Source organism: Ahaetulla prasina, chromosome 3 (assembly GCF_028640845.1).
Source record: "Ahaetulla prasina isolate Xishuangbanna chromosome 3, ASM2864084v1, whole genome shotgun sequence".
NCBI classification, from domain to species: Eukaryota; Metazoa; Chordata; class Lepidosauria; order Squamata; family Colubridae; genus Ahaetulla; species Ahaetulla prasina.
Window position 1 is genome coordinate 198,880,646 of NC_080541.1, and position 13,272 is coordinate 198,893,917.

General features: G+C 36.7%; 1 long non-coding RNA gene across 1 annotated transcript in view; it reads right to left on the bottom strand.

Moving 5' to 3' along the window:
- LOC131196147 (uncharacterized) overlaps positions 1-10,796 on the bottom strand; it is a 31,980-nt gene extending 21,184 nt beyond the window's left edge. The window contains exons 1-2 of the long non-coding RNA XR_009154640.1: positions 10,525-10,796; positions 9,228-9,284 (exon numbers count right to left, since the gene is read on the bottom strand). This is a non-coding gene — a long non-coding RNA (uncharacterized LOC131196147). The remainder of the gene's footprint in view (positions 1-9,227; positions 9,285-10,524) is intronic.
- Between the last annotated feature and the right edge of the window lie 2,476 nt (positions 10,797-13,272).

A 13,272-nucleotide genomic window follows, 5' to 3' on the forward strand; every position in this document is an offset into this window, starting at 1 on the left:
TCTATCCATTCTTAAGCCTTTCAAACCTTCTTCTCCCTTCCAATATTCTTTCGTGGAAGTCTTTTAAGTACTCTAAAGTTTCTGCTTTCTCTTTTAAGTTCATCAATTTTTTTATCCAATCTTCAACAGTATACGATATTCCATCTTCCAATATTTCAGTAGCAAAAGTCCAATTGCTGAAATCAATTTACTCCCTATTATTCTTTGAAATAATATCTTGTATACTCCACCAGAGTTATAGGTCCATCATACATAATAATAAGTAATATCATTTTTATCCAATCCTTAATACTCCATTTCTTAATCTATTATTATTATTACCTTATTTTTATCCAAATTAATTTAAATTTTAACAAATCCACATATAATCAACTAGCATTATTACAATCACTCCAACATTTAGAATATAAATTCAAACAATACCATTTACATTTAATCCCAATTCTTCCCCATATTTCCAACACTATAAATTACCAAATAATTTATAGCCATTTTCATGCATTCCTTAATTAAGTCCATTTCTTGTTCTGTTTTTATCAAGACACCCCCAAATTAAATAATTCAGTTGTTGACAATTCAACCATATATAAACAAATAACATCACTACAGTCACATCTCCAACATTTAAATTATAAATTCAAACAGATACAAATACATTTTACAAACTCCAAATAACTATCCTTACAAACATATACAAGTTAACAAAAGTTAATTATAATTTAACCTTTCCCATAAAGAGAAACTCTGTTCACTTGAAATTGTTGCTTCTTTACTCCTTGTTCTTTACATTTAATAACCACTTGACTTGATCTTTTCTCCTTTACATCCCCTACTTTTTCAATCTTCTGCATCAGTTTTCAATCTTCTGCATCATTACTTCTTCTGCATCAGTTTTAATCCCAACTATTTGATGTGGACTTCCAGCCTTTAATACATTAATATAAAAATCTCTTGCTTTAGGTACTGTATTAAGACAATATCTTCTTCCTATATGATTTACTGTTAAACCAGCTGGAACATCCAATCTAAACCATATCTGATGATTTCTAAGCTCATCCACCAAAAAAGCAAAATCCTTTCTACTTCTTAACATTTTAATATTTTTTCAATTTGAATTGCAACATCTTCTGGTTGCTCTCCAATCACCTGTGCAAAAACCTCTGCAAAAATTTCTTTTAAATTATCTTGCTTATTTTCTTTAAGTCCTCTAACTCTCAGAGCAAACTCCACTGATTTAAATTGCAACACCACCCATTCATCATCTACCTTCTCCACCTTTGTCTGAACCTCTTCTATTTTATTTTCCAAATTCAAATTAACTTGATTAATTTCTTCTATTCTTTCATCCAACTGGATCACACATTCACACAGTCATTTAAAGGTTGCCACCGCATCATTTCTTATATCCTCATTCTGATCTTTAATTTCCATGATTTCCTCTTGAATCTGCTTAAATTTTTGATCTATAACCGAAAATTGTGACTCCAAAGCTTCCTTTAAAAGTCCCTTTAAAATATTTTTCATATCTTCCTGTAACTTATGTATTTGAAATGACGAGACTCCACCATCCTTAACATTAAACTTTGTATCTTTAAGATCCATTTCTCAGTTTAATTTTAAACTTTGCAACAATTTCAGTAAATCTGTAATCTTTTCAAAAAAAAGAGAATATCTTATTCTCCTTATAAAATCTTCATGTAAATGTAAATTCCAACAAGTTTAAACGGAGCTGAGAGCACTAGCCTTGTTAATGAGAACTTCCTTAACTTTCGCTTTCACGCCCTTTTAGCTAGAAACGCCATTTTCTTATTCTTCTTAAGTACACTTCTTAAGTACTATTTAAAAACGGAGTTAAGGTCTGGTACTTGCATTTATCGACCTTCCTGACATTGCTCTGTCTGCGTTGCCATTTATCAATTTAAATTATCATATTGATCGCAGAGATGGTTGAGGTGATTTGGTTTGCTAAAAAGCAGACTCATTCTGGATCCGGAGCTCTTGGGCTTAAACAGGGAGCTCTCACCCTCAAGCCCCTAGAATCACTTCTGGGGCTTTCCGGGGAGCTCTACCTCCGCCTGTATGCTCACCTTTCCCTCTTCTCCCAAGGGAAAGGTTTCTGAGCCGTCAGACACCTGATTTGCGCTGTCTAGACGGCTCTAACCTGATCTTGGGGCTGGCGGTCTAAAAAGACCGTCTCCATCACCAACGGAGCCAACCAGAAGTCCAACATATTACTATTCTTAGCAGCATTAAACAGCCTTCTTAAGAAAGGACTTTGAGCATTTGATCTGACAAGTCTATCACCTAGCTTAATACATATCTTTTATTTATTTTTTTAGAAGAATTAAGTTTGCCTTCTTCTTTGAGCTCTATTTGAGAAGAAAAAATAGGATTTCTTTCATGGAGTTTGTTTGAAAGTGCAGTAATTGCTTTCCAGAAATAAGGATCAGCAAATGGTCTGGAGGAAAAAGGAAATCACTAAGAGGGGAGAAATGCTTTGTAGGATTTCCCACCCCCCAAGATATACTGACAGCTTTTCTGGGTCCAAACAATACTTCTGACCCAGCTATACAACTCAAGTATTAACAAAGAACTTTGTTTCAGTGAATGAGTTCCTAAATCCTGGAGGCAGCAACTTACAAAGAAATTCTTCCATTGATTATAGAGATGTGTTGAATATCACAACCATCATAAAAAATGGGTCGTTCTCCAACTCTCAGTGAACTAGTTTCCATTAGCCTCAGCCATCCCAAGATGCCAAGGGATATTGGAAGCACCAGCAGATGACAGCTGGTGGATTTTGTCATGCAGAACCAGCTTTTAAAGATGTTTATGAATCAGAGTTTTGCAAAGTCTGGCATAAATTGACTCAGTCTGCATGTGCATTTGTTTGATGTGGGAATAACAAAAATGGTCAACTGAACTAGGCAACTAACCTCAAACACTACTTGATACCAGTGGCCAAGAGCCTATAGCAAAAGAACAATTGTCTTCTCAATATAATAACTTAACCTAATCTAGCAATATATAACCTAACCTAACCTAACCTAACCTAACCTAACCTATTCTCTCTCTCTCTCTCTCTCTCTGTGTGTGTGTGTGTGTGTGTAGATAGAGATATAAAATCATAATTTTCAACTACTTCTGGTTGGAAGGAGAACTCATTTTGTGACCTAGACCAGCCGGCGCTTTTAATTTATTAGAAAATATGAATAGCCACAGTGAAAAATATCAAGAAAGAGACCTGTCTTTTCTTCTTGAAAAGTACCTCCTAACTCTGTGATTCCAAAATATATTCTTGGTATGCTGACTCAAGTTTTTGTGGTCAAGCAAAATAGGAACCAAGAACGTTTTAGAAAGCTGAAAGTCCATTTTTCCTGTCACTAATATTAAATTATCACAGCACAGAGCAGATAATGACAATGCTTCATGAGATAAGACATTAATCTCCACTTGTAATGCAAAGAGCTATGCAATTGTAAGAAATCTTAGATTATTGGCTTTTCTCTGATTCATAAAAGCAAATAAACCATATCTCCCAAAATAACAGAGATATTTTTATTATTATTTTTAAATAGCAGAAGTAATATTAAGTTGAGGGTTTTATCCAACTTCTTATGACAAAAAATAAATAAAAAATTTAAAAAATGTCTAATCTTACTACATAACAAGCTTAATTTAAATCAAGTTTCAATTTGATCTCATCCCACACAGCTATTTACCTTGACATCTGAAATAATTTTTTGGACCCTAATCATCTTACTTTAGAAATTCTGTTTTTGATCACAAGTTAACACAATCTTTGTGCTTATTACTATTCATCACCAAGGCTTTTGCATATAGTGGTTCAATAGAATATTTGGCTCCCCCAACCAAAACCCCCCTATCATATACCGTAATTATTATGTGAGTGGAGATATAAAAAAAATCAGAAAAGAAAAATAAATCCCTAAAAGCTTAAAAATACTACAATTGAAGTAGAACATGAATTGCCATATAAGGTAGATAATCATTGGAGGGAAAATTAGAAGATGGATGAAGTGAGGTGAGATGACATGCAATTATGAAAAACAATATGGCAGCCTGGATAGAATTCTGAATAGTAATATTCTACTTGGCAACCTTTGGCTTCAAGTCTTCTTTGTTCCAGTTTACCACCAAATATCTCTTTTAAAATGTCTATTAGTATTAAATATATTATAGTATGTTTTTGTTAGTGTTTTAAAAAAATAAGGCAACGTGCTGCAATGTTTAAATTGTATAAGCTGTATAGGTGGCTTTAAGCCCAACTTTCCTCACAGATAAATTATTGTAATAAGAAGAAATTAACTGCTATACACGTGTCAAATTTGCACGAGTGTCAAATTCGCAGCATCACATTTCCGTCATGTGATATATCATGATTTTTTTCCCCTTTCACAGAGATGGAGTAGGCATGGCCTGAACGTGACATATCTGACCCGTAGGCCACAAGTTTGACACCCATGTTCTAGAGCAGTGTTTTTCAACCTTGGCCTCTTTAAAAAACAGTGTTCTAGAGGAACAGGGTGGAAAATACATCTAACCAACAACGTGGTAAGGTTAAGATTTGGGTTATTTCTAATAATATACAATATATTACAGGTAATCTTCGCCCGAAATTTAACTTTTTTAACTGGGTTTTGCCCCATTTTACAATCTTCATGATACAATTCTTAAGGAAATCATTGCAGTTGTTACGTTAGTAACACGGCTGTTAAGTGAATCTGGTTTCCCCATCCATTTTGTTTGTCAAAAGGTTGCAAAGAGGATCACATGATCCCAGGACACTGCAACCATAATAAATATGAGTCAGTTGCTAAGCATCTAAATTTTGATCATGTGACCATGGGGATGCTGCACAGACCCATGTTTGAAAAGTGATCAGAAGTCATTTTTTTAGTGCCATTGTAACTTTGAATGGTCACTAAATGAACTGCTGTAAGTCAAGAATTACCTGTATATCCCATCATTCCCCCCAAATAAGACATCCCCTGATAATAAGCCCAGTCGGGCTTTTGAGCACATGGCAATAAGGCCAAGTGAGAAGGAGTAGGAGAGGAGAGAAGAAAGTAGGGAGGATGAAAGAAGGGAGGAAGAGGAGTGAGAAGGAGAAGAAAGGATTGCTTTGAAAAGGAAAAGATAAAATGGAAGAAAGGCAACACCGAATATATTTGAATATATTAGGATAAAAATTGAAACAGTTAAAAAAAGAATGAAAGAGAATGAATATTAATAAAAATGGAGAAATTAGAACTTGAGGGCGAAAGAAGATGTGACTTAGTGAAATGAGCAAGGAAATATTAGGATATGGATAAAAATTATGAAAAAATATTCTGGCAAAAATGGTAACTAAGTAAAATATATGTGAATATATTAAAATGTATAAGATATGATATGGCCAATACTCTGTTCATAAACTATGTATGTGTGTAGAATGGGGAATTAAAAAACCAATAAAGCTTCTTTTTTTTTTTAAAGCCCAATCGAGCTTTTGAGCGCATGGCAATAAGGCCAAGTGCTTATTTCAGGGTTCAAACAAATATAAGACAGGAAAACACAGTATTAATATGACAAATAATACAGTTAAATGTGACTATTTTGTGGTAATAATATAATATAACAACAGACTTGGAAGGGACCTTGAAGTCCTTCTAGTCCAACCCCCTGCCCAAGCAGGAAACCCTACACCATCTCAGTCAGATGGTTATCCAACATTTTCTTAAAAATTTCCAGTGTTGGAGCATTCACAACTTCTGCAGGCAAGTTGTTCCACTTATTGATTGTTCTAACTGTCAGGAAATTTCTCCTTAGTTCTAAGTTACTTCTTTCCTTGATCAGTTTCCACCCATTGCTTCTTGTTCTACCCTCAGGTGCTTTGGAGAACAGCCCGACTCCCTCTTCTTTGTGGCAAGCCCTGAGATATTGGAACACTGCTATCATGTCTCCCCTAGTCCTTCTTTTTATTAAACTAGACATACCGAGTTCCTGCAACCGTTCTTCATATGTTTTAGCCTCCAGTCCCCTAATCATCTTTGTTGCTCTTCTCTGCACTCTTTCTAGAGTCTCAGCATCTTTTTTACATCGCGGCGACCAAAACTGGATGCAATATTCCAAGTGTGGCCTTACCAAGGCATTATAAAGTGGCACTAACACTTCATGTGATCTTGATTCTATCCCTCTGTTTATGCAGCCCAGAACTTTTTTAAAACTTTTTTTAGCAGCAGCTGCACACTGCTGGCTTATATCTAAATGGTTATCCACTAGGACTCCAAGATCCCTCTCACAGGTACTACTATTGAGCAAGGTATCACATATACGGTACCTGTGCATTTTGGGGGTTTTTTTTTGCCTAAATGTAGAACCTTACTTTTTTCACTGTTGAATTTCATTTTGTTAGATAGTGCGCAATGTTCAAGTCTGTCAAGATTTTCTGTAACTTGAGCCTATCTTCTGGAGTGTTGGCTATTCCTGGTATCATCTGCAAGTGTTGGTATCATCTGCAAATTTGATAAGTTCCCCATCTATCCCCTCGTCCAAGTCATTGATGAAGATGTTGAAGAGTACTGGGCCTAAAACAGAGCCTTGGGGTACTCCACTGCATACTTCCCTCCATGTGGATGTAGTTCCATTGAGGACTACACGTTGAGTGCGGTTGGTCAGCCAGTTACGAATCCATCTGGTGGTGGTGCTGTCTAACCCACATTTTTCTACTTTATCTAGTAGTGGATTATGGTCTACTTTATCAAATGCTTTACTGAAGTCCAAGTAAATTGACAGCATTCCTCTGGTCTACTAATTTTGTCACTTTGTCAAAAATGCAATAAGATTAGTCTAGCATGATCTGTTTTTGACAAACCCATGTTGACTTTTGGTTATTACTTTGTTTGCTTCTAGGTGTTCGGTGATTCATTGCTTGATTATCTTTTCCAGAATCTTCCCCGGTATTGAGGTCAGGCTGATAGGTCTGTAGTTTCCTGGATCTGTTTTTTTTTTCCTTTTTTGAAGATGGGAACTACATCAGCTCTTTTCCAGTCCTCTGGCAGCTCCCCTGTGCTCCAGGATCTTTGAAAGATATAGTTCAGTGGTTCTGAGATCATGTCTGCCAGTTTCTTCAGAACCTTGGGGTGTAATCCATCCGGTCCTGGTGATTTGAACTCGTCTAGGGTAGACAGGTGTTCACTTACCATTTTCTTCCCTATTTTAACTAGTGTTTCTAATCTGTTTTTTGTAGTGCTGTTTTTGATAGGTTGGATTATTTTTTCCTTTTGTGTAAAGACAGATGCAAAAAATGAGTTAAGTAGATATGCTTTCTCCCTGTTGCTTTTCATCTTCTTGCCACTTTCTCCCAGCAATGGGCCAATTGTTTCCTTGACTTTTTTCTTGTTTTTAACATGTTGGAAGAAGCTTTTTTTGTTATTTTTTACTTTTGTCGCTAGTCTTTGTTCATTGTGAGCCTTAGCTTTCCTCACTTCATCTTTACAGGGTCGGGCTATTTGCTGATATTCTGCCTTAGTTATTTGCCCCTCTTTCCACTTTTTATATTTGACCTTGGTGATTTAGGAAATGCTGTTTTCTTTAAAAAGTGCCTGGACAACTGCCCCAGAAGAGTTACACCAATTCCAGGGGAACAGTTGCAGAATAGAGGCCAGTTGTGTGTGTGCTTTATTTTTCTCTCTTCCTCCACCCTTAGCTCTCCCCCATCATTCTGCCTTGATGACCAAGATCATTTCATTTATCCTGCAAATATTAATTCAGAATGCAAACAGAGTGAGGCAGCTACAAGAGGATATAAATGGAAAATTAATTGAGAAGAAATGTTTAGACATGTATTATATGGTTTTGATGTCATGCATATTCAATAGATAATCGCTAGCTTGATTCACCCAAGGAGAAATATAATGCTCTTGATAACTCTAATGTCCAGCAGCCAGACATATATATCATTCATTTTAGAACCCAAAGTTCACTGTAGTAGCAATAATAGCAGCTATTGCTCATACTGGCAGAAAATGACCCTTATGGATCTGAGTTCTATTAAGGAAACAGCTCAATGTGTCAATAAACCGACAGTGGAACATAGATTGTACATGCCAAGATTAGAAGACATATAATATAATGGACTATTATTAATATAAAAGATCATTTAAAAACTTAGCTGATGTTTTTAAAAACTTTCTGGTTCACCAGGCTATATAGGTAGACCTCAACTTACAACCATTCATTTAGTGACCGTTCCAAGTTACAACAGCTCTGAAAACAATGACTTAGGACCTGTTTTAACACCTATGTTTTAACACCTACAAGAGCCATGATGGCACTGGTTAGAGTGCAGTACTGCAGGCTACTTCTGCTGACTGCTGGCTGCCTTCAATTTGGCAGTTCAAATCTCACCAGGTTCAAGGTTGTCTCAGTCTTCCCTCCTTCCAAGGTGGGTAAAATGAGGACCCAAATTGTTGGGAGCAATATGCTGACTCTGTAAAAACCGCTTAGAAAGGGCTGTAAAGTCTAAGTGCTATTGCTATGACCATTGCAGCAGCCCCATGTGATCAAAATTCAGGTGTTTGACAACTGGCATGTATTTATGACAGTTGCACTGACCTGGGTCATGTGATTACCATTTGTAACCATCCCAGCAGGCTTCCAACAAGCACAGTCAATTCAGAAAGCCAGATTCATTTAATTACTGCATGATTCACTTAACAACTGCAGTGATGTGCTTAACAACAATGGCAAAAACGGGTAAAAAAATGGGGTCCAACTCACTTAACAACTGTCTTGTTTAGCAATGGAAATTTGAGGCTTCGTTGTGGTCGTAAGTCAAGGACTACCTCCTTCACCTTCAGGGAGCTCCCTTAAATGTTTGCCCTTCTGCAGACTTTGGAGTGTTTTGTGTTTGCTTGTGTCCCATTTTTGAGAACAGGTGATGCCTTTCTGGAAAAAAAGAAAGCCCTCATAGCCTTTAAACTGAAGTAAAGGAATGAATTCTGTTCAGGGGAATAAAAGAAAATGGCAAAGCGTCCTCACTAAGAACTGTAGGTTTCTCTTCCCCACTGTCCTGTTTAAAAGATATTCTTGGATATCCAGCCAGTGGAACATTACTGTGTAACGTGAAAGTCCATATCCTTCATTGTGCAATTGTACTTATTCAAATTAGATGGATTTCCTCCTTGCTATGTGTTTGTGTTGCCCAGCATTGCATTACTCACGAATTCTGAGTTGTCTAGAAGAGTTTCTCAAGATGGGGAAAGAGTGCAGGCTTCCCCCTGCACCAAAAAGAAATCAGATGTAACCGTATGATTAATTCAACGTTCTCTATGCATGCTGTTTTGCTGAAATATACCTGCCATTCTGCACATCAGTAAACACATGCACACAAATATATATACCAGGGCCTAATGGAATATACATCACTCATTTCATTGGATCAAGATTTGTCCTAAAAGATCATGCCTTTTTGATGTGCATGCATTTATTAAACACAAGAAGTTATCGAGTTACAAGCCTCCTCCAATGGAAGCAGAGACTTTGGCCTTCAGTCTGCAGTACACTGCTAGAGATGGCAACATTCCAGCTGATATCAATCAAAATAAAGCTGGAAAGGATCTTGGAGGTCTTCTAGTGACTAATCCAATTCCCTGCTCAAGCAGGAGACCCTACACCAGGGGTGAAATCCAGCAGGTTCTGACAGGTTCCGGAGAACTGGTAGCAGAAATTTTGAGTAGTTCAGAGAACTGGCAAATACTACCTCTGGTTAGTCCCAGAGTGGGGTGGGAATGGAGATTTTGCAATATCCTTCCATCAGGAATGGGGATTTTGCAGTATCCTTCCCCTGCCACGCCCACCAAGCTACGCCCACAGAACTGGTAGTAAAAAAAAATTGAATTTCACCTCTGCCCTATACCATTTCAGACAGGTGGCTTTCCAGTTTTTTCTTTAAAACATCCAGCAATGAAACAGCTACAAATTCTGAAGGCAAGCTGTTCCACTGGCTAATTCTTCTCACTGTTAGGAAGTTTCTCCTTAATTCCAGGTTGCTTCTCTCCTTGATTCGTTTCCATCTATTGTTTCTTTTCTTGCCTTCTGGTGCTTTGGAAAATAAATTGATTCCCCCCTCTTCTTTGCGGCAGCCCCTCAGATATTGGAATATTGCTATCATATCACCCCTAGACCATTTTTTCCCCTCTAGACTAGCCGTACCCAATTCCTGCAACTGTTCTTCTTATGTTTTTGTCTCCAGGCCTTTAATACTTTGATTCAGCCGCACTTTGGCTTCCTGCCTTATCTTTTCTTTTTTCTTTTTTTTAGTATGGCAATTAAAAATGCTACAAGGATAAGCAAGCAACAGATTTAAGTATAGTCTATAACAACACCTTGAGGCATTTTTGGAATATAAAACAGCTGATGGTTATTACCTAGTGCTTTGTGATTACCCACAATCCCAAGAAAACATTTTCTGAGTATGCCCATACTTTCAAAGTTTTAGATGTGTCACTGCCCACTCACCTTCAAATTAAGGATTTCTGCTTTAGCTAATCTCTCAAAGGTCTATGGTTTGTCTAGGTCTCTGACTTGATGGAATGGGAATGTCTACATAACACCCAAACTTCAATATCTCCAGTGGATTCTTGTTGGTTAAGAGATCTGGAAAACAAAAACATAATGGAAACAGATAATTAATGTTCTCTTCACTATGGAAAGTGAATTAAAATACAAGTACCTCCTTCAACTTTCTTGTAGAGTATTTATGCGATTAACTGTAATGCATTGGCTTTGGATTTTCAGAGTGACTCTATCAGTTTGACTAAGTTTTGTAAATGTGCAGAGTTTTACTAAGAATTAAGAGCTGTTCAATGTTATGAAATAGGGTAGCATTATAGTTCATCAACAGTTCATTGCAGAAACTTTTACAATGAGTGACACTTGATTTGGCCACAACTTTCTTCCCTATCACGAACTACTTTTGACTTGTTCCTCTTACCATAATATATTCTGATAAATCCTAGAATACTGGAAGTTGTTGTTACTGTTATAGCATTGTTACTGAACAGGATGTGGAGGGAAATTTTCCATTACACTTCCAATCTGCTCACTCAGATTTCTTGGTTAATCTGGTGTTTTTGTACTCGTTTCTTTGATATGGCTGTTCCATGTTTTGGGGACAGTTCAAAGTTTCAGATTTTTAACTTGTTTTTATTGTTCCTGATTATCACTTTAATAATATTAATTTACTGGGGTTTTTTGGTTAATTGTATCTTATTTTAAGACTAGTTTAAGGATGAAAGGAGTAGGGTAGAAAATTATAAATACTTTCTTAAAATAAGTGATGGCAAAAAGTTCATAGACTAAACGGGAGTTTGTTCTAAACTTTATTTTTTGTCCCAGTGTTTTCTTACAACATAAAATAAATTTATTGTTTTCTAGTAGAGATAAGCCAAATAGTGGTGCATGGATATAAAGAAGAAATTAAAAACTGAAACTCCTTTCTAGTTTTTGAATAGAATATAGCCGCTAAAAACAAAAAGGAATAATACAAAGGTAAGTGTAGGGTAAGAGAGCCAGAATGGTATACTGGTGAAGGCATCATCCTAGACACTGGGGGACTCTGAATTTTAGTTCTGCCTTAGGCACAAAGCCAACTGGGAGACTTTGGGCCAGTCACTTTGCAGTCCTAGGAAGAAGGCAATGGCAAACCATTACCACACCCACACCCCCAAAAAAACCTTGCTATGAAAATTGCAGGCCTTATTCAGGCTGCCAACAGGAGTCAATGCTGACTCAAAGAGATGTAGGCTAATGAATGGTAAAATAAAAGGAGCTGATTTTCAGGTCTTTTAACACCAGCTTATACCTAGTTTAACACCAGTTTATCTACTATTTAGTAGATATTTGAAAACACCATTAAGAGGAAATGCAGAAAAAAAAATGAAAAAGACAAAGGAGGTTTATGAACTCTTAGAATCTTAAGACTAAGTAAAATCTTGAAGTAACATTAGATAAGTCCTGCATATTAAATGTGCTATTTGCAGTTTGCTACCTTCTATCTAAATCAGGGGTCTCCAACCTTGGCCCTTTTAAGACTTGTGGACTTCAACTCCCAGAGTTCCTCAACCCTCAGTTGCTGGCTGAGGGGCTCTGGGAGTTGAAGTCCACAAGTCTTAAAGGGACCAAGTTTGGAGACCCCTAATCTAAATTATGACCATATCTATACCAGACATCACTAGCCATTAAATGTCCATCTATTTGCACAAATTTTTGGCATATATCAGGACACTTTAATGGAAGTCCTCCAAAAACTAGAATGGATTTTTTTTGTGAAAGTATTATAAGTTTTTAACTCAATACTTGGTTCCAAATAAGCACCAGGACTCCAAAATTCTACTTTATCAGGACTTCTAGTTGTAGTCCTCTTTATGTGACTATAATTATAAGTCCTTTTATCTATCTACCTATCAGGTTGCAGGTTACTTGATGGCACATAATCAATCAGTCAATTGGAAGTCACTAAAGACTTTGCTTTGTTACAAATGTGCAAAGATCTTTGCAAAGAATCTTGCATAGGGCTTACATTGGTACCTTATTGCATAAGGCTTTAATCATGTCCATCTTGTCTACATCTATGAAAATAGAAAATGTTTCAATCATTCAGAGAGTCTCATTCTTATGTGAAAAGGGGTGTAAAGGTAGCTATCTGTGCCTTGATGCTGGGAATTGGGTCCTTTTCTGTAAAAGTCCTCTGAAGTTCAAAACAGAACTTTGTGGAACCTGCAGAATCTAATTCTAATCCAGTTTTGATAAAATGAATACCAGGATGAATAAACTGTTCTAACTGAATACATTTCTGCTGATTATTCTAAGCAAGGAAAAGAAATACTTGCATGTGTGATACCATAAAATAAACATATCTTGACATTTCAGTGCCCAAAATATGGTCAAAAGCTGGGCTAAAGGACATTTGTCAAATATAGCATTGCAATGCCCAAAATATGGTCAAAAGCTGGGCTAAAGGACATTTGTCAAATATAGCATTGCAATGGGAAGGAGACTCATATTTACAAGAGCCATGGGGACACAGTGGTTAGAGTGCATACTGCAGGCTACTTCCATTGACTGTGGTCTGCCTGCAATTTGGCAGTTCGAATCTCACCAGGCTCAGGGTTGACTCAGCCTTCCATCCTTCCAAGGTTGGTAAAATGAGGACCCAGATTGTTGGGGGCAATATGCTGACTCTTTAAAACCACTTAGAGAGAGCGA